A 23,347-nucleotide genomic window follows, 5' to 3' on the forward strand; every position below is an offset into this window, starting at 1 on the left:
ATTTACAATGAAAGAAAAATAAAGTCAGAGAGTTAATTTATGCATACATTTGCTTCCTTTCCAGATTCATCTGTACAATAAGCAAGATTTACTTTGTATAATTAGAAACACTTGCATTCTAACATTTGCACCAGGAATAAATGAATTATCTCAAAACTAAAAATAACAAACTGCAGATGTTAGAAATCTGAAATAATAACAGGTAAGATGGGAAATATTCAGCCAATCGGGCAGCATCAATGGTGAGAGAACAGTTAATACCTCAGGTTAATGACTTTTTACCAGAACTCTGGAAATATAAGAAAATAAGCATGTTTTAAGTTCACAGAGAACATGAAGGTGAGGCAAGAATAAGGGAATGTCCATGGAGGCCGAGAATGATTAAATAATGTGCATAATGATAATGCTGGCAATGAGCGTGTGGTGAAGACCTGCAAACATAGAACACACGTAAATAGGTGAATGAGGATAAAGCAGAAAGGGAAAAGAAATTATGCAGAAAATATTGAGATATAAAACATTGCAATTGGTGGAAATCTGAAATAAATCTGAATGGAAATACTCAGTAAATCAGGCAGCAATTGTGAGAGAGAAAAACTGAGCTGATGTTATGGGTTTATACACTTTTATCAGAACTGGCTAGTCTGACACATGCTGGAAAGATAGATGTTTTGAAATTATTGAATACAATGTTGAATCCCAATGACTATAACATGCCTGGTCAGAATCACAGAATCAGAGGATTAGACAAATTTATATGGCACACAAATAGGCTCACCTCCTCCATGGTAACCATGCCTATCTATGCTAGTCCAATTTGCCATCATTAGCTCGGTAACCCTCTGTTCCTTTCCAGTCCGAATGCTTTTAAAATGTCATAACAATATCTGCCTCCACTCCTCATTCCAAATATTCCCCACCGTCTGTTTGAAAAACCCAACTCCTTTAAATTTCTTCCCCTCTCCTTAAACCTGTGCCTTCTACTTTTAGACATCCCTGCCCAAAAAAAGTGAATCTGACATATTATCCTATCTAACTCAAATAGAGTTCACTTCTACTGCCCAAAGAAAAATGAACGAACCCAGAACATCAGCCTTTACTCCCACAGAAATTTCACAAGAAGTTATGCATATGGCGGTTGAAATTCATTAACTTACAGAATTTACGATGTAATTTTATCATTTGTTGAACAATTTATTAAAGCATAACTAAATTAGTTTTATATTTTGACCTCAATTTTGCGAACTGCCATAAAATTCCATTTCATCGCTTGCTGAGATTTTTATTACAAATTAATCTTACGAAGAATTCTGCTACATGTAACTGATCTTTCCCCCCTCACCATAAACATATGTCCTCTGGGTTCTTGATTCCCCTACCCTGGATAAAAGATTCAGTGCATTCACCCTATCTATTCTCATGATTTTATACACCTTTATAAGATCACCTCTTCGCCTCCTGAACTCCCAGGAAAACATCCTGGCTTGCCCAATCTCATAGAAAACATAGAAAAATAGGTATCACAAAATGCTGGAGTAACTCAGCAGGTCAGGCAGCATCTAGGAGAGAGGGAATGGGTGACGTTTCGGGTCGAGACCCTCCTTCAGACTGATATAAATTGTGATACCTTCGATTTGTACCAGCATCTGCAGTTATTTTCCTATAGAAAAATAGGTGCAGGAGTAGGCCATTCGGCCCTTTGAGCCAGCACAACATCTCCCGATTTCTCAGGCTCGAGAGTCCTGGCAATATCCTCATAAATCCTCTTTGCACTCTTTCCAGCTTAATGACATCCTTTCTATAGCAGGGTGACTAAAACTGAACACAATACTCCAAATGCAGCCTCATTAACATCTTCTACATCTGTGATAGAACATCCCACCTTTTATAGTAACCCTGACTGATGAAGGCCAATGTTCTTTTTCTATCTACTTGTGGTGCCACTTTCAGGGCAACTCAGCAGGTCATGTACTCACTCTACTCTTATTACACTCCCAGTACACTCCTACTATAGACTGTGAAGGTCTTGCCCTGGTTTGACTTCCCAAAATGTAACACCTCACACTCATCTGCATTGAACTCCATTAGTCAATCTTCATCTCAGGTGCCCAGATATTCAAGATCCTGTTGTAATTTTTCATTACACTCTTCACTGTTTAAGATACAACCTACTTTAGTGTTTACTGCAAACTTACTAATCATGTCCTGTACATTCTCATCCAAACCATTGATGCAAACCACAAACAGCAATGGGCTTAATTAGCATCAACTCCTGAAGCACACCATAAGTCACATGCATTCAGCCTGAAAAACAACCCTGATCCTCAACCTTAGGTTGAGTGAACAACCTTCGACCACCGCCGTCTGCCTTCCATGAAGCCAATTCTGTATTCTGATCAGTGTACATTTGTGTTACAATAAGATCAAATTAATACAATTGCAATGAGGGAAAGACAGTAGAAAAAGAGAAGAAAGCAAAGCAAGCAAAAATAAAGTGTTAATAATTGGCATGTAATTTTCCAAGTATTCATTCTGGAATTCAAAAATGTAGATTAATTTTAAATAGCATCACAGAATACTGACTGGAAATGTAACAGGAGATCCCAGCTTAGGTACCAAAAGATCCCATGCACGGGTCACAAATCGTACGTTAAATGTCACAATGTATTAACATAGTTTTATTTATTATCATATTAATTAGTAGCGAGGAGTCACAATTTAGAACATAACAAATTATAGGTAAATATTAGAAATACGAGGCCATATAAAATAGAAAGCCATTCAGCCTGCTCCAATATTCATGAAGATCAAGGCTTATCTTCTACCACAGCACCATTTTCCTGCACTTCCCCTATCTCCCTTTATTCCTAAAAATCTGGTCAAGAATTAACACCATAGAATGTCTACAGCCATCCATGCTCGAGACTTGCCACACTCCAAGTGAAGAGATTTCTTCTCACCTTAGTTCTAAGTATGACAATCCTTTCTTAGGCAAGGACACGATAACTGTATGCTTCACTCCAGGTATACTTTCTCACCAAGGCTGTATACAATTACAATAATACTTTAACTCCTATAATAAAATACTCTTAAAGATTATCATTTCCCATTCCAATCATCTGCTGTACCTACACGTTGAATTTCAGTGAAGCACACCTTGATTCCTTTGAACATCAACACTACCCAATCTCTCATCATTTAACAAATAATCTGTTTTTCTATTTTATGCACCCAAATGGATGACCTGACATTTTCCCACATTATATCCCATCTGCCGCATTACAGCTTGTCAATATCTATCTCCTCATGGGATACTCACATTCTCATCTCTACCCACAATCCAACATAGCTTGGTATTGTTAGCAAACTTGGAAATATGATAATTGTTCCCCTCAGCCAAATGATTGATGTAAATTATGAATAGCTGGGGTTAAACTCTGATCCTCTGGATAACCCAGTAGCTATATCTGCTGCTTTCCGTCTGATAGCTATTTTCCATCCATGCTTGTATATTACACTGAATTCTACGCACTCGAATACCCCTTATATAGGACTTTATCAAAAGCCTTCCAGAAATTCGTCAGAGGAACAATTAAAGGAGGAACAATAGAATGTTTTGGGGTTTTTTCAAACACAGAGTGGTGGGTGCCAAGACATGCTGCCAAGGGTGCTGATGGAGGCAGATGCAATAATGGCATTTAAGAAGCTTTTTGAAAGGTACATGGATATGCAGGGAATGGAGGGATATGGATGATGTGCAGGCAGAGGACATTAGTTTAATTTGGCATCATGTTCAGCACGGACACTGCGGGCCAAAGGGCCTGCTCCTGTGCTGGACTGTTCTATACTCTATCCGATCTTTTCCACCTATCTTTACCAGCAATCGCATCCACAAGACTCCAGCAAATTAGTCCAAAAGACTTTACTTAAATAAATCCCTAATAACTGTTAATTTCTAACATTTATCACCCCCTCCCCCACAATCCTTCTACCCCCAACCCCAAGCGGGTTCCCTGTACACAACATGCTTCACTTAGGTTAAATAAGGCAGTTCATAGATTTGTTTCAGATTTTCAATACACTTTCTTTTTTAATGAATGTAACCCACCAGAGGTTCCCAATCCTATTCCTAATCTAATTCGGAAAATATTATACATCAATACTAAATCTAAGTTTGGAGACCAGTTACGTAGTTGACATTTCTGGTGTGATACCACTGGATATACACTGGAATTTAGAAGGATGAGAGGAGATCTTATCGAAACGTATAAGATTATTAAGGGGTTGGACACGTTAGAGGCAGGAAACATGTTCCCAATGTTGGGGGAGTCCAGAACAAGGGGCCACAGTTTAAGAATAAGGGGTAGGCCATTTAGAACAGAGATGAGGTAAAACTTTTTCAGTCAGAGAGTTGTGAATCTGTGGAATTCTCTGCCTCAGAAGGCAGTGGAGGCCAATTCTCTGAATGCATTCAAGAGAGAGCTGGATAGAGCTCTTAAGGATAGCGGAGTCAGGGGGTATGGGGAGAAGGCAGGAACAGGGTACTGATTGAGAATGATCAGCCATGATCACATTGAATGGCGGTGCTGGCTCGAAGGGCCGAATGGCCTCCTCCTGCACCTATTGTCTATTGTCATAAAACTCCTATTTCAACACTCCTATTTCAAGGTTTGTTTCTTGTCACATGTACCAACTAAGGTACAGTGAAATTCAAGTTGCCATACAGTCATACCAATAAATCATAATCATAATCATACTTTATTAGCCAAGTATGTTTTGCAACAAGACTCCAGCTGTTACAAAGGAGAAGCATTCTGCAGTTTAAAAAATGATGACGAAGTTGGAAGGACCCGATGTGAAATGAGTGGAGACAGTCTCATTCTCATTTCTCATTCCTTTTACACTGCCCACAATTCAAATAAATGCCCAATTCACTCAAAAACCACAGGAACAAATTGGACAGGGAATGGGGATTGCACTGGTTCGATAGAGAGGAACTCTTTCAAAACTGGAGTTAGGCAGAGAAAAAGGAATTTTATTTTGTGCTTAGCTGATTGACACCACGCATCAGAAAATAATTAATGCTGAAATAAGGAAAGCCAAAAAATTGTTCAGTCACCAGCAACAGCAAACCTGACTTAGTTGGCTCAACAATGTTTCGTATATGTTTAAATGTCATGAAATTGATGGTCACAAATAAGGTAGAAACATTATATATTTATTTTACACATTAAAAATGTTCCTGAGCCGTGGATAAGCTTATAAATCAGAATTTTTATCAACAAGAATGCTCCTTCTTGTCACCTTTCCAGAATCCGAACCACTTCCTCACAATTTTTGCTGTCCCCTATAACAGTCCCATATTTTCCCAACACCCTCATTCTTCAATTTCCTTCCACCTCCTTGGTCTCCACTAGGCCATTTCCCCTCCTCCACTGCCTCTTTTGCCTCCCCTTCCTTCCTTCTGCCATCCCTTTTCTTCTCACTTTCATCAGAATATACACCGCCTTAATCTGCATTTTGAATTCTTCCTGTATGTGAAACCTACTGGTAACCTTTTCTTTATGTACAGATAAATGTGATCACACAAATGAAAGAGAGCAGGGCTTGCTTTTCACGACTGACCAACCAGGATTGAAGAGGCCTCCAGTGTACAACAGTAAAATTATCATTCAGCTTCAAATCTCTTAAAACCTAGAAACATGACATTTCTGAAACTGTTTGAACATAAACACATACCCTGCAGAGTCTCTCCAAGGCTGTTACCATGCTTCCATCCATGATTCTGCAGCAAATTGCATCCAATAAGAGCCTGCGAAACAGAAGAGATTTTTTTTGCTCTTAGCAGAAGAACATTTTCACACCTTGTGAACAGTTGCAATGTGAAGTGTGATTCCAATGGCAAACTGGCAGAAAATGTCGTGAAAATAACTCGGCCAACTGTGCCAAGTTTCCCAATGTACCTTTACTTTAACCCTCCAAAGACCATTGCTGGTAAAGACCATTATTCAGTGTCAGATAGAGAATTGAATGCATTTAGATTAGTGATTAACAATGGAGGATATCAATTTACACGAGTATCCTAATTATGCTACATGATAGCCAAATTCCTACAGTTGTAACATAGTCCAAATTTGTATTCTTGTACAAGAAGTACATCTGACTCGGGTAATCGATATTCAAAACCGCACTTGCGCCTGAAACTAACCAAGACATTTTGTAATGGAGTCAAAGAATAAGAAAACAGGCTCTTCGGCCCAACATACATAACAGACCTCCCACCAATGATTCCTCTTGACATCATACTCAAAAAAGCAGCCAATATAATCAAAGACCTCGCCCACCCCAATCATTCCTTCTTCTCCCTGCTTCGGTCTGGCAGAAGGTACAGAACCTTGAAAGTACACACTACCAGACTCGGGACAGCTTCTTCCCGTTATCAGGCTTCTGAATAGTCCTTCCATAGGCTGGAGTACGATCCGGTTCACCTATACCCCATTGTGGACATTGGATATTGCCTGTGGAACCGATGCGGTAAAATGCTGAGAACTATAATCTGCACTCTGTATCTTCCCCATTGCTCTATCTATTGCACTTGAGTTTGATTTGATTGCATTTATGCAAGGTATATCTGATCTGAATAGAGGGCATATAAAACAAATGCTTTCACTGTACTTCAGTACATGTGACATAATAAACCTAAACCTAAATGTATCCGTACTGACAATTGTGAACTAGTCCCATAACCTGAACTAGTCCCATATCCCTTTAAACATTTCCTACTATTTGTAGATCAGTCATCGCAGGCCAGAAAAAAATGGCCCTCGCTCTCTTCACTGCAGCGTCAGTCCCGGGATGGCCCCTGTGGATGGTGTCCCGGGATGGCCCCTGTGGATGGTGTCCCGGGATGGCCCCTGTGGATGGTGTCCCGGGATGGCCCCTGTGGATGGTGTCCCGGGATGGCCCCTGTGGATGGTGTCCCGGGATGGCCCCTGTGGATGGTGTCCCGGGATGGCCCCTGTGGATGGTGTCCCGGGATGGCCCCTGTGGATGGTGTCCCGGGATGGCCCCTGTGGATGGTGTCCCGGGATGGCCCCTGTGGATGGTGTCCCGGGATGGCCCCTGTGTACTCCCGTTGGAGCGAGACTGGGATCACTGCTTTGTGACTTGTCATCATTACAACTTCTTACACTATGTGCCAGTCTAGATAGATTTTCAACGTTGTAATTATACGCGCCTCAACAGCTGTATCTTACCCGTTGTGTCCACCAACCTGTGTGGAAAAAGCTCCTCAAGTTCAATCATTCCTCTCTCACCTTAAAACGTTACCCTCCAACAACAGACAGTGATAATCCATCTATTTACACCTCTCAAGATTTTATATTCCTCTATAAGATCACTCTCAACTTCCTATGCTCCAGGTAAAGAATTCCCAGCAGATACAGCCTCTCCTTATTACTCAAGCCCTCCAATTCCGGTAACATCCTATTTCGGTGTCATCTGTACGCAATACTCCAAATACAGACTAACAAAAGTCCTATAGAACTGTATCATAGAACTGAAAGCAAATGATCTCTTTCTGACACATATTCAATGCCCCTAGCAATGAAGGCAAGAATACCATGTGCCTTCTTTACTTAAGCTGCCACCATTAGTGAGCTATGAACTTGGACTCCAAGATCCCTCTGCACATCAATGCTGTTAATGGCCTTGCCATTAACTGTGACTCTCTCCTTACTTTCAACTTTCCAAAGTGCAACACCTCAACCATGCTCGTGCTAAACTCCATCTGCCATTTCTCTTCCCATTTCTGCAGCTGATCCTGCCGTATCTTCTGACAGCATTATTCACGGCCTGCAACTCCTACAATTTTGGCATTGTCAGCAAACTACTCACCAACCCATCTACATTTACATCTAGATCATTTGTATATCATATCATATCATATCATATATATACAGCCGGAAACAGGCCTTTTCGGCCCTCCAAGTCTGTGCCGCCCAGCGATCCCCGTACATTAACACTATCCTACACCCACTAGGGACAATTTTTACATTTACCCAGCCAATTAACCTACATACCTGTACGTCACAAACAAAAGAGATCCCAGTGGAACTCCACTGGTCGCAGACCTCTAGCCAGAATATCTATGTTCCACCATAACCCTCTGTCTTTTATGAATAAGCCAATTCTGAATCCATGCAACCAAGTCATCGTGAATCCCATCTATCTATCTATCTCTATATTACTAAAACTCTCGGTTTGTTTGTGTGTATATGTTTATGTGTTTATGTGTGTACCATGCCCACTACACAGCCAAAACGGTACACGATAGCACAACAATTGTAGGCCCACTTTACTCACCGTTATCCTGGGGACCCTTTGCAACAGGTTTCATTCAAATTGGTGTTATATTTTTAATGTTAGAGAGATTTTAAAGTTTAAACATTTCCTTTTAAACCTTTTTCATTTTGTTCTTCAGCGTGTGATGTCACAATGGGACCCACACAAGTGCCAGCCAATGAGGAAGCGGGGCCAGGGAGTCACGGCCAATAAACTGACTTTAACAAATGCGCTCCCCCCCTCCCGGAGGACCAGCGGGGGGACCGCTGCCTGCCCCGGCATGCCTTGCGCCTGACCTTCCTCCCGTGGTGCAGAGTGGCGCCAGAGAGAAGGCAAAAGAAGATGGCCACTGCTGGCTACAGCGATGGCCACCCAGGGCCGGGGTGAGTTGCTCCCTCTCCCCTTTCCTCTACCCCTCGCTCGCACCCAGCCCCAGGGGAGATTCCAAGCAGGAGGCAGTCGGTCGTTGTCATCCCTGTCGTCTCATTGTTCCCCTCAGTCTCAACCGATGGCGTCGTCGAGTCCCCGCTGTCGCCCCAGACCATCACCGGACTACAACCCCTAGCGGGCAGCTTCTTCTCCTCCTCCTCCCGCCTCTTCTCCAGCGCCCGCTCCGACCACTCCAACAAAAATGGCAGCCGCTCTCCTCCTCCCGCTCCGCCATCTTGTGCGCGCCTCCCGCGGCCGCGCTGCCCGCCAGGAGGTGTAGTCCCCCCCCGTTGCACCAATCACCGAACTACAACGCACACGCGCACACACGCACACACGCACACACACACACAAATAATAAAAAAATAACAATTATAATACTTAAAATATACTAATGTAAGAATATTAAATGTTATATTGTATATCTTTTAATATATTAATCTCTTGCAGGGGAGGGTGATGTGGGGGGGTCTAACTGATGCCCGGGTTGAGGGACAGGAGGGGGGTGGGGGGCAGTTGGGGTGGGGGTGGAGGTGTGAGAGGGTGGAGGGGAGGGGAGATGAAGTGGGTGAGTGGGGGGAAGGAGGGGGGATAAGGGGGATTGAGTGGATGGGGTGAGGGTCCTACACCAATACAGGAGTGGCTTTGGGTTCACAGGTCGCTCTGACTGCAGCGCTGGCGCCATAGGGCCAAGGTGAGTGGCACCCTTTCCCCTTCCCTGTGCCCCCTCTATGAGTAATGGGCCCAACGGGTCCACTTGGTCCAGCACATCTTAATCTCCTGTCACCAGCGTACCTCCCCACTAGGCCATTGCTCTCGGTTCTCATGGAGCCCTTTTGAATAATATTTCCTGTTTCAAAAGGTGATCACAATGCTTCAAAAATCTACATTCCCTCCTCCAACACCATGTTTCAAGGAGCAGGAGAGATCCCATAATATCAGCATTGCTTTGCAGTTCACCTTCCTGGGGAAAGGGCAGCACGATGGCCTAGTGTTAGAGCTGCTGCCTTACAGCGCCAGAAATCGGGTTCAATCCTGACAATTGGTGTAGTCCTGCACGGAGTTTGTACATTCTCCCTGTGATCGCATGGACCATAGGTGCTCTGGTTTCCTCCCACACTCCAATGATATGCAGGTTTGGAGGTTAATTGGCAACAGTATATTTATCCCACTGTGCTAGATAGAACTAAGTCAGGGGTGATCATTGATCGGCATGGACTCGCTGGATGGAAGGGCCTATTGCCACTCTGTATCCCTAAACTAAACTAAACCTAATGCAAAATCTGAACTTCAGTTTTTCCAAGTGCCAACAGCAGTCACCAATGTTGAGCAAGGGAGTTTTCAAAATTCTATGTAATGTTTTGAGCACATACTCTCTATTTTCATTCTGACAAAATTGATGGGATTATTCGCTATAAATATACAGTGTCACTGAAAGCAAACATTTACATAACAGGCTTTCCATAATGGTATCAAAAAGATTATTTTAGATTTATTTTGTTTATTGACCGAGACAGTGAATTTTTTTTGTTGCATGCTAATCAGTCAACGGAAAGACAGTACATATTTACAATTGAGCCATCCAAAGTGCACGGATACATAAAACAGAAACATTAATAATGTTTAGAGCAAGGTAAGGTCCAGTAAAGACCTCTCAAAGATAGTCCAAGCATCTCCCATGAGGTAGTTAGGAGGTCAGGACTAGTAGATTAGGACTGCTCTCTAGTTTGTAGGATGGTTCGGTTGCCTGATAAAAAGCTGGGAAGGTACTGTCCCTGAATCTGGATGTGTGCATTTTCACAATTTTATAGCTCTTACCTGAGGGGAGAGGGGAGGAAAGGGAGTGGCCAGGGTGTGTCTCATCCTTAATTTTGCTGGTGGCCTTGCCGAGGCAGCACAAGGTGTAAATGGAGTCAATGGATGGGAGTTTGGTTTGTGATGGTCGGGGCTGCGTCCACAATTCTCTGCAATTTCTCGCGGCTTTGGATGGAACTATCCCCAAACCATGCTGTGATGCATTCTGATTAAATTTCTACACCGCATCTTTAGAAGTCGGTGAGAACGTGCTAAATTCCAAACGAAATAGAGGTGTTGATGTCTTTCCTGGCCATTGTTTCAATATGGGTGGTGCAGGACATCTGCTGGTGATATTTACTCCTAGGAATTTTAAGCTTTCCACCATCTCTATTTCGGTGTCATTAATGCAAATATGTACTACTTCACTTCCCGAGGTCGATCACTATCTCCTTTGTCTTTCTGACATTGAGAGAAAGTATGTTGTTTTGACATCAGGTCACAAAGTTCTCAATCTCTTTCCTGTATTCCACCTCATCATTATTTGACATCTGGCCCAACATGACCAACTAGGGCCACTAGACTGTAATTATAAAGGCTAGATTATTAAAACTTGTTTAATTTTTTACTGCATTTATTTTATAACCTGTACTACAATTGCAACTGTACCACAAATCTTACCTAAAATCCAAACTTAATCCATCTTACCCTAATTTAGACTGACTGCTAGCATGCACTACAGATTAATGAAATATTAAAAAAAATAAAAATAAACAAGTTAAAAAAACAGTACAGTTAAATATCAGCCCAACACCTTTCAGAAAATAAAATAATTAAACAGGTCAAGGAGGAAGGAGCCATTAAATACAGGCTTTGGTTAAAAAAGATAAAGGAAAAGGTTCAAGAAGAAGAAATCTGGGAGGGCCTTTAAAGAATAAAAAGCAAGGAGGAAAGAACTCAAGCAGGTGATTCGAAAGACCAAGAGGGGTCACATTGAGGCTTTGGCGAGTCGGATTAAAGAAAATCCCCAGGCTATATATAATTATAAATACATTAAACCTAAGAGGGTAACAAGGGTGAAGGGAAGGCTTCTCAAGGATAAAGGATAGAATTTGTTCAGAGTCAGGGATGAAGGAGAGGTAATAAATGAGTACTCTGCACCAAGCAGAAGGACATGGAGGACAGTGAGATCAGTGTGGAGAATACGGCACGGTGGCGCAGCGGTAGAGTTGCTGCCTTACAGCGAATGCAGCACCGGAGACCTGGGTTCGATCCTGACTACGGGTGCTGTACGGAGTTTGTACGTTCTCCCCGTGACCTGTGTGGGTTTTCTCCGAGATCTTCGGTTTCCTCCCACACTCCAAAGACGTACAGGTTTGTAGTTTAATTGGCTTGGTAAATGTAAAAAAAATTGTCCCTGGTGTGTGTAGGATAGTGTTAATATACGGGGATCGCTGGGCGGTGCGGACCCGGTGGGCCAAAGGGCCTGTTTCCGCGCCGTATCTCTAAACTAAATCTAAACTAAATACTAATATGCAAGGGCATTTTGAGATTAAGGAGGAGATGTTTGAATTTTTGAAGAGCATTAAGGTGGATAAATCCCCAGGGCCTGATAAGTTCTATACCAGGTTATTGAGAGGGACAAGATAGAGGTTTATGGGACCCTTGATAAAGATCTTTGCATCTTCTCTATCCACAGGCAATGTCCTAAAAGACCTGAAAATAGATCATGTTGTTCCTTTGTTTAAGAAGGGAGGTAGAGAGAATCATAGGCTCATTAGCTTCAAGTCGGCGATAGGGAAGCTATTGGAAAGCATTCTTCGGAATCGGATTTATTCCCATTGGATGAATAATGGCTTAATTAGGGATAGCCAGCATGGCTTTATATGCTATAGATTGTGTCGTCCTAACTTGATTGAGTTTTTTTGAGGACATAAAGAAGGTGATCGTTGAGGGTCAGGGCAGTGGATGTTGTGTACATGGATTGTAGTAAGGCATTTGGTAAGTAGGCTGGTCCGGTCGTATGCCTTCAGAACTGTCTCACAGAGGATTTTGGTGGAATAACAATATTTAAGCAGACGGTCTGTGACCAGTGGAGTTCCACAGGAATCTGTGCTGGTTATTTGTGATTATATATAGAAATGAGTTGGATGTAAATGTAGACAGGTTGGTTAATAAGTTTGCCGATTACACCAAGATTTCTGGGGTTGTGGACTTTGATGAAGGCTGTCAAAGTATGCACAGAGATATAGTTCAACTACAGAAATAGGCAGAGAAATGACCGATGGAGTTTAACCTGAGCAAAAATGAGGTGTTGCACTTTGTGAGGTCAAATGCAAGAGAAAAATATACAATTAATGGCAAGACCCTTAACATTATTGATGCACAGTGGGGGCTTGGGGTCTACATTCATAACTCCCTGAAAGTGGCAACACAAGTAAACAGAGTGATAAATAAGGCATGTGGTATGCTCGTCTTCATTTTTTGGGGCATTAAGTACAAGAGTCAGGAAGTCATGATGCAGCTTTATAGGACTTTGGTTAGGCTGCATTTGGAGTATTGTGTGCAGTTTTTGTTGCCCCAGTACAAGGATGTGGATGCTTTGGAAAGGGTGCAGAGCAGGTTTTACAGAATGATACCTAGATTAGAAGGTAATAGCTACAGGGAGAGGTTCGACAGACTTAGATTGTTTTCTCTGGAATGCTTTTTTTCCCCAGAAGGAAATATAGAGAGCATAGCTTTAAGATGAGAGAGGCAAAGTTTAAGGAGATGTGCAGGACTTTTGTTTGAACAGAGGTGGTGAATGCCTGGAATGTGCTGCTGAGGGTAGTGGCAAAGGCAGATACAATAGTGGCATTTAAGAGACATTTGGAAAGGCACATGGATCTGTAGGGAATGGAGGGATATTGATTATTGTGTTAGCAGATAAGAGTAGGGCTTGGCATCATGATTGTCATGAATATATTGGGTCGAAAGGCCTGTTCCTGTGCTGTACTGTTCTATGTTTCATGTTCCAATATAAAAGACCATGTTGACTCATTGTCCTCTTGCTACTACCATTAGGAAGAAGATACAGGAGATTAATAACCATTATCTCCAGTTCCAAGAACTGTTTCTTCCCCTCAACCATCACGTTTTTGAACCACACTGCACAAATCAAAACACAACACTATCTCATCAACTTACTACGATGGACATTGGCACCACAAAGTTTGCAAAACACAGTTTGGTTTGCACAATCATGATATGGTTTACCTAGAATAACTGATAATTTTTGTATATTTATTTGTTGTGTTTTTGCTTTTAATGTGCCTGTAGAACTACAGAAACAGTGAACTTTATTCTTCTGATCCCACTGTACATAAAAATTACGCAGTCCAATTCTTGCTACTGATTGAGAGTGATCAGCCATGATCGCATTGAATGGCGGTGCTGGCTCGAAGGGCTGAATGGCCTACTCCTGCACCTATTGTCTATTGTCTATTGATTGCTAACAACAAAAGATCATCCATTTATCACAATCTTTTGATTTTAGTCAGTTTTGCAGTATTGCACGTGGTGATAAATGAAGATGATTCCAGGAAAATATTCAAAATGCTAAGGAACAACCTGATTATGTCCATTTATCTTAATACATATAATAAAAATAATCTCAAAGGAGATGTATTTTTAAAGTATTTTCATAAAAGTCAGGCTTTGAAAATAGACCCGTCAAAATTAAAATTTAAATGCAGCACAATGCGAGAGAATGTTTTTTAAAATGTGTAGCTTGAATTTTGAATAGATCCTGTTACTACTATTTATAACAATAAATCATTAACAGCACAGATACAGGAAAAAAACTATTCACATATGCAATCAAGCACTTTAGACAATAGACAATAGACAATAGGTGCAGGAGTAGGCCATTCAGCCCATCGAGCCAGCACCGCCATTCAATGCGATCATGGCTGATCACTCTCAATCAGTACCCCGTTCCTGCCTTCTCCCCATACCCCCTCACTCCGCTATCCTTAAGAGCTCTATCCAGCTCTCTCTTGAAAGCATCCAACGAACTGGCCTCCACTGCTTTCTGAGGCAGAGAATTCCACACCTTCACCACTCTCTGACTGAAAAAGTTCTTCCTCATCTCCGTTCTAAATGGCCTACCCCTTATTCTTAAACTGTGGCCCCTTGTTCTGGACTCCCCCAACATTGGGAACATGTTTCCTGCCTCTAATGTGTCCAATCCCCTAATTATCTTATATGTTTCAATAAGATCCCCCCTCATCCTTCTAAATTCCAGTGTATACAAGCCTAATTGCTCCAGCCTTTCAACATACGACAGTCCCGCCATTCCAGGAATTAACCTAGTGAACCTACGCTGCACGCCCTCAATAGCAAGAATATCCTTCCTCAAATTTGGAGACCAAAACTGCACACAGTACTCCAGGTGCGGTCTCACCAGGGCCCGGTACAACTGTAGAAGGACCTCTTTGCTCCTATACTCAACTCCTCTTGTTATGAAGGCCAACATTCCATTGGCTTTCATCACTGCCTGCTGTACCTGCATGCTTCCTTTCAGTGACTGATGCACTAGGACACCCAGATCTCGTTGAACATCCCCTCTTCCTAACTTGACACCATTCAGATAATAATCTGCCTTTCTATTCTTACTTCCAAAGTGAATAACCTCACACTTATCTACATTAAAATGCATCTGCCATGTATCCGCCCACTCACACAACCTGTCCAAGTCACCCTGCAGCCTTATTGCATCTTCTACACAATTCACACTACCCCCCAGCTTAGTATCATCTGCAAATTTGCTAATGGTACTTTTAATCCCTTCATCTAAGTCTTTGAGGATAAATAAAAATTAGGAATATACAATAAAATCATGCACCATGTTCGTGTGCGTCCATTCCAATATTTGAAACGAGAAAAGAACAGAAGACACAAAGCTGGTTTATATAAATTATACAATACCAATAACAGTCTTAATGACACAAGCAGATATCAAGGAATAAAGCTTTCTCTTATCTCTTGACTGGAATCCAACAGCTCCATAGATTTGAGTTTCCTTAATGAAAGCACTATGTGTACATAATGTTATCTTTTTCCAAATTATTCACATGATTTACTCTGGTGTTATTTGTGGAAAATAATATGAACACAAAAAATAGGATTTTTCCCTTCATTAGACAGGGCATAGAATAGAAGAACAGGGAGATGTTGGTAGAACATTATAAAGTATTAGTTTGGCTGCATCAGGAATATTGTGGGCAATTCTGATCTTCACATCATAGGAAGGATATGATTGCAATGGAGAGGGTATAAATGAGACTTAACAGGATGTTGCTTGGGATGGAATGTTTCATTTAATGAGGAGAGATTGGTTGATCTGGGTTTGTTTTCATAGGAGCAGAGGTGGTTTAAGGGGTCCTGATAGGGATACATAAAATTATGAAATGGCATGTATAAGGTAAATAGAAAGAAAGAAAATTTCCCACAAGGCAACTGTTTCGAAGATCAGAGGGTACAGGTTTAAGGTGAGGACTAAGATGTTAAGGTAGCATCTGAGGAAGAATCTTTTAACAGAAAATGGTTGCAATCTGGAACATACTGCTTGAGAAGGCAGGTATTCTCACAAAATAGAAGACACATCTGGATGAGCACTTAAATTACTAAGGCATTGTAGGCTGTAGATCAAGTGCTGTTAAATGAGATTAGCATATGTAGGACTTAATGGCCGGCATGGACATGATAGGCCAAAGAACCTGCTTCTGTGCCCCATGATTCAACTATGTGATCTTTTAGGGTGGAAAAGTCTATAGATTTATCACACACAGCGGAAAAGTTCCTCGCACCTTATCTTGTAATAATGTTCCCTTGTTGAATACTCTCTCATTAATAGAAACGTCACATCTACCTTGTCATTCCCCCTTAGGATCGTATATGTTTCGATAAGATCTATAGGGATCTGACACACAGGAAGAGGCAAGGCTTGAGATGGAACAGCCATGATCATACTGAATGGCAATTCAAACTCGAGCGGCAGATGCCTTACTCCTGCTCCTATTTGCTCTTGATCTTGTGTGTTCACTACTCAAACTTCTCAACTACAATGCAAACAGCTTTTGTAATTTGCGATAGGTGAATCCTCCTATTCCACAAATTAGTCTAGTGAATCACTTCTGGACTGCCTCCAATGCTAACATATACTTACTTAAACAAGGGGAGTAAAACTGCTCATAGTACTCTAGCAGCATCTTCAATAATACACTATCCACTTGTACAATACCGAACTGAAGCAACAAAATTTCATCAACAGTTTTGATTCATTATTTCCAATTTACTTTGGTGCATTTATTCTCCTAAACTTCAATAATATGTTATACATACCTTATTACATACTTACTACTTCATGGATTTGGTAAGGAAATCCCTCCTCCACCCTCACCACTACCCTCCAAAGTATCTATGAGGAAATTATTTACTAACTTCTCTTGCTTTCAAAACATAATTAAACCACAGTAACATTTCTTAGGATTTCAGAAGTCCAATTCTCCTGTGTTCAATTTTCAAAGGTTATGAACCAAACCAAAGATGAAAGTCAATTGTTAAATTATATTCAGTAAAGGCATTTCAGAATAAAAATTGAAGGAGAATAAAGTATGCAATGTTCATTTGCAATTAACAACAGGAATGTATTAACAGGTGTTGGGGTAAGAAAGGCAAGCAACAACTTTACTTCACTGAAGTGAAAATTACCTTTGTACCAACACACTGTTCATACAAACATGCAGAACAAAATGTCCCGATTTTGCATTTGAAGCTTTGGCAAAGCTGTCAGCGTTCACTGCTGCTGTGCTGCGAAACTGGCAATAACATCAGGAGCAGACACAGGCACAAACTACACTGGTTGCAGTCAATGATTCTTGTTTCTCACTGGATTTACTTTCTCCATCCTACTCCCACAATACCCTGAGGTATTATCGATCCAACGAGAACTTCAGGTATTAATAGCCTATCTCCCTCCCAAAAAATTCTGAAAGTGCTTTTTGTGCCTGAGCTTTGGCTTTTTAACTAACCCACGGAATGCTGCTTAGTAATCTCCACCTGACCAGTGTACACCCTTCCATATTAATCCCATTTCCCTGCACTTGATCCTTTGCCTGCTATGTCTAGGGGATTCAAGAGATCCTCTAGACATTTTTTAAATGCTGTCAATGACCCAGCTTCAATCAATCATGGATAGAAAATTGGTTGGCAGGCAGAAAGCAAAGAGTGGGGATAAATGAGTCCCTTTCAGAATGGCAGGCAGTGACTAGTGGGGTACCGCAAGGCTCGGTGCTGGGACTGCAGCTATTTACAATATACATTAATGATTTGGATGAAGGGATTAAAAGTAACATTAGCAAATTTGCAGATGATACAAAGCTAGGTGGCAGTGTGAACTGTGAGGAAGATGCTATGAGGTTGCAGGGTGACTTGGACAGGTTGTGTGAGTGGGCGGATGCATGGCAGATGCAGTTTAATGTGGATAAGTGTGAGGATATCCACTTTGGTGGTAAGAATAGGAAGGCAGATTATTATCTGAATGGTGTCAAGTTAGGAAAAGGGGACGTACGAGATATGGGTGTCCTAGTGCATCAGTCACTGAAAGGAAGCATGCAGGTACAGCAGGCAGTGAAGAAAGCCAATGGAATGTTGGCCTTCATAACAAGAGGAGTTGAGTACAGGAGCAAAGAGGTCCTTCTGCAGTTGTACAGGGCCCTAGTGAGACCGCACCTGGAATACTGTGTGCAGTTTTGGTCTCCAAATTTGAGGAAGGATATTCTTGCTATTGAGGGTGTGCAGCATAAGTTTACTAGGTTAATTCCCGGAATGGCGGGACTGTCGTATGTTGAAAGACTGGAGCGACTAGGCTTGTATACACTGGAATGTAGAAGGATGAGAGGAGATCTTATTGAAACATATAAGATTATTAAGGGGTTGGACACGTTCGAGGCAGGAAACATGTTCCCAATGTTGGGGGAGTCCAGAACCAGCGGCCAGAGTTTAAGAATAAGGGGTAGGCCATTTAGAACGGAGATGAGGAAAAACTTTTTCAGTCAGAGAGTTGTAAATCTGTGGAATTCTCTGCCTCAGAAGGCAGTGGAGACCAATTCTCTGAATGCTTTCAAGAGAGAGCTAGATAGAGCTCTTAAGGATAGCGGAGTCAGGGGGTATGGGGAGAAGGCAGGTACGGGGTACTGATTGAGAATGATCAGCCATGATCACATTGAATGGTGGTGCTGGCTCGAAGGGCCAAATGGCCTACTCCTGCACCTATTGTCTATTCTCACAGGACGTGCATTCCAGGTACTTACCACTATCTGGATAAAGAAAGTCCTCTTTATTTCTTCTCTAAATCTCCCCCAACTTACTCTAAACCCATGTCCTCCAGTTTTATTTATCTCTAACATGAGGAAGATTTTCCTGCAGTCTACTCTATGCCCCTCATCTCACCCATGTCCTCTCTTAACCTTCTCTGCTGCAGGGAGACCGAGATTCTCCAATCCCTCCCTATAACTGAAAGCTCCATCCCAGGCAATATTTTGGTGAATCTCCCCTGCATCCTCTCCATTATCATCACATCCTTCCGGTAACCCGATGACCACAGCTGCAGGCTGTACTACAATTGTTTTGATAAAGTTGGTCCTCCCTACTTTTGTTTTTTTGGTGCCCTAAGTAATGAAGGTCTGAATTCCATATGCTTTCCTAATCGGATTATCTACCGGTGCTGCCACCTTCAAGGATCTATGGGTTCATATTCTGTTCCTCAATATTCCTCAAGACCCTAGTATTCATGGTATGTGCCCTGGCCTCATTAGCTCTCCCAAATGCATCACCATTCATTTACCTAGATTAAGCTTCATCTAATATTTTACAGCCCATTTCACTAACACATAATATTTCTCTGCAGCTTAAGACTACCATCTACAATTCCACAAATCGTGTTCATCTGTCCATTTTTGAACTAATGATGATATGGATTTAAATGTGGATGAGGATTTCGGAGAGGAATATCAGAGTGCACTCGGGCCCAGGGAGGCACACAGCAGTGCTTGGAAAATGAGCAAGTCAAGTGTAGACGAGTTGCTTGAAACTGAATCCAGATGGAATATGCTCCAACATAGTCACGTCTCATGTTAGCTTGTGCAATTATGTAAATTAACTGAAATATTATGGGAAAACCCATAAAGTTTCAGCATTGAGAGTATAGTAACAGAAAATAGATGCATACAATCAAATGAATGATATAACATATAATAGGATAGAAAAACAAGTAAATTATAAGCAGAAAATATCAATGCAGATAGATCACCAAGGAAATGGTAAAAAGACATTGCTCATTTTTAGCTAACTGATGCCTTCAATGAGATAAGTTGGAGTAATGTAGTTTTGTATATCTGTAATATATGCTTTTATAACAGCAGGTAACAATAGCTATTAGATATAATTTGGGATGTTTATATTTAAGACGGCATATTATATTTTAGGGCAGCACGGTGGCCCAGCGGTCGAGTTGCTGCCTTACAGCGAATGCAGCCCCGGAGACCCGGGTTCGATCCCGACTACGGGTGCTGTCTGTAAGGAGTTTGTACCTTCTCCCGTGACATGCATGGGCTTTCTCCGAGATCTTCGGTTTCCTCCCACACTCCAAAGACGTACAGGTATGTAGGTTAATTGGCTTGGTAAATGTAAAAATTGTCCCTCGAAGGGTATAGGATAGTGTTAATGTACAGGGATCGCTGGTCGGCGCAGACCCGGTGGGCCTAAAGGGCCCGTTTCCGCGCTGTATCTCTAAACTAAACATGACAACGGCATAAGAAACAAACTAAAAGTTCATAAGTCATAGGAGCGGAATTACACCATTCAATTATGGCCGATCTATCTTTCCCTCTCAACCCCATTCTCCTGCCTTCGCCCCATAACGCCCGACACCCTTACTAATCAAGAATCTGGCAACCTCCATTTTTAAAATACTCAATGACTTGGCCAACACAGCCATCTGTGGCAATGAATTCTACAGATTCACCACCCTCTGACTAAAGAAATTCCTCCTCATGTTTCTAAAGTTACGTCCTTTTATTCTGGGACTGTGTCCTCTGGTCCTAGACTCTCCCATTAGTGGAAACATCCTCTACGCATCTATTTTATCCAAGCCTTTCAATATTCGGTAAGTTTCAATGAGGTTCCCTCCTCATCCTTCTAAACTCCAGCGAGTACACCCCTGGGATCATTCTCGTAAACCTCATCAGGACCTTCTCCAACGCCACCACATCTCTCCTCAGATATGGGGCCCAAAACAGCTCACAGTACACCAAATACAGTCTGACCGATGCCTTATAAAGCCTCAGCATTACATCCCTGTTTTTATATACTAGTTCTCTCAGGATTAATCCTAATATTGCATTTGTCTTCCTTACTAATGATTCAACTTTCAAATTAACCTTTTGTACAAAGCACTGATGAAGCCACAGTTGGAGTATTATGCTCAGTTTTGATCACCCTGCTATAATAGTGATGTTGTTAACCTGGAAAGAATGCAGAGAAGATTTACAAGGATTGTGCCGGGACTTGAGGGCCTAAGCCATAGGGACAGGTTGGGCAGGCTTGGACTGTATTCCTTGGAGCATAGGAAGGCGAGAGGTAATCTTATTTAGGTGTATAAGATCATGAGGGGAATAGATATGGTGGATACACATCGTCTTTTGCCCAGAGTAAGGGAATCAAGAGACAGAGGACATAGGTTTAAGATGAGATGGGAAAGATTTAATAAGAATCTGAGGTGCGACTTTTTCACACAGAGGGTGGTGGGTATATGGAACGGACTGCCAGAGGAGGTAGTTGAGGCAGAAACTATAACATCATTGAAAAGACATTTGGACAGGCACATGGATAGGAAATGTTTAGAGGATTTGGGCCAAATGTGGGCAGGTGGGTCTAATGAATATGGGGCAACTTGGTTGGCATGGGTAAGCTGAATGAAGGGCCTGTTTCTGTTCTCTATGACAGTGACATTTAAGACTGGCTGTTTGGTACCAAATATTGGAGTCCAGTGATTGAATTGAAGACTTTCCGTTTGAGTGTATTTTCATTTGGGAATTTTCAGCAGAATGCATGGCAAGCCGGCCAGGATTATGAGACAGAAGAGACTGCAGATGTTGGAATCTAGAGCAACAAACGACCTGCAAGAAAAAGATAGTGGGTCAGACAGCATCAGTGAAGGCAAATGGATTGTTGACATTTCACGCCAATTAAGATTGAGTCTACAGAGGAGATAGCCAGTTAAATATGATAGGAGGGTTGAGGCAGGAATTGACAATCTTCATCCCTCATATCACCTCTTTATACTGGCTATTTCCACTTTACAGACTCAGTCCTGATGGAGGATCTCAAGACAAAACTTCAGCCATCCCATTGCCTCCGGAGATTCCTGCTGACCCAGAGTTCCTCCAGCAGCTTTTATTTTTGAGCCAGGCTTTTGTATTGGACAGTTCTCTCTATGGTCCTAGATTCCACTAGGAAATTAATTGAGAATCATTCCTCAAAGAGCATCAATCACCCTTGATGCAGCAGTGGCAGGCTACTAGTTAAATTGTCACAAGGCACATGATCTTGCCTGGAGTGATCAAGAGGTATATAGATTTAAGTCAGTGGCTTGTCTGGTGAAAATATGGTCTGGTATTCAGACAGAAGTTTTAGCCACTCTGGGCAGACATCATTGTGTCAGATTAATTAGAAATCTTGCTTCAGGTAAGATTAGATGTGAAGTAAAATGGACATTTATTAGGTAGTTGGATAGGTTTCCTTTCAGCTGTATCTTGTAGACATCTATTCTGGTGAGTGATGTTAGAAAACAACCTCTCAGAGAATAACAGTCTAGACGTCTTAGGCAGTTGGTTGGCAATCAAACGTTATGGTCGGCCTGTCAGGAATTGGTTGGCAATCAAACGTTGTGGTCGGCCTGTCAGTAATTAATCTAATTCCAAACACATGATATTTTCCTAGGCTGTTGCAATGTGATCACCAAATAGTGCCTACATTTATTCTGGACCCTCTTGGCAAGTGACATTGCATAAAATCCACCATGACAATTTGAACAAGCTACCAGCATTTCAACTGCCCACTCAGTCATTACTAGCTCTTGTTGTGCCATAGAGAGTGGGTAGTTTAAAATTCACTCACACTTGAAAACATGCACTATACGGTACAGAAATACGTATCATTTGGATCCTGTGTCATTAGTATGTGATTTTCATCTACAGGAAATTTTTCACTTCGGAACCCAAATCACATGTTAAGTGAGATTAATTTCAGGATCAAACCAAGCTCTGTTGAACTGTGTGCCATTAATGGATACCATGCCTGCATTTCATGAAGAGGACATGATCTCATAACCGAATCATTACTGCAAGACATTATCAGATCAATGAGAATTGCAAAAAGTAGCAAGACAGTCATGAAGGGAGCACCCCAGTTCACCGACACCAATCTTTAGGTGGAAAAGGTTGAACACAGAATGATCCTGTTCCCGTAAGGGTGAAGAATAAGGACGTTAAATCTAGTGAGCCCTAGATGTCAAAGGATGTGGAGAGTATCCTTCATGGTGTGAAACTTCAGCCTTCTGCACTTCCTGCCTGATGGCGTCACTGTGAAGAAGGCATGGCCAGGTTGATAGAAATCCTTGATGAAAGGTGCTGCAATCTCGAGGCAGTGCCTCATGTAGATGCTTTTGAAGGAGGAGAGG

The 23,347-nt window shown here is 41.8% G+C and overlaps 1 protein-coding gene across 3 annotated transcripts in view; it reads right to left on the bottom strand.

Annotated features, from left to right (window-relative positions):
* Nucleotides 1-23,347, bottom strand: part of znf804b (zinc finger protein 804B) — a 569,768-nt gene that overhangs the window by 532,978 nt on the left and 13,443 nt on the right. For all 3 annotated transcript variants that reach the window (XM_078417230.1, XM_078417239.1, XM_078417220.1), the window contains exon 2: nt 5,740-5,812. The gene's annotated coding sequence lies outside the window, so the exon portion shown is untranslated. The remainder of the gene's footprint in view (nt 1-5,739; nt 5,813-23,347) is intronic.

The sequence above is a fragment of the Rhinoraja longicauda genome, chromosome 2, assembly GCF_053455715.1.
Source record: "Rhinoraja longicauda isolate Sanriku21f chromosome 2, sRhiLon1.1, whole genome shotgun sequence".
NCBI lineage: Eukaryota > Metazoa > Chordata > Chondrichthyes > Rajiformes > Arhynchobatidae > Rhinoraja > Rhinoraja longicauda.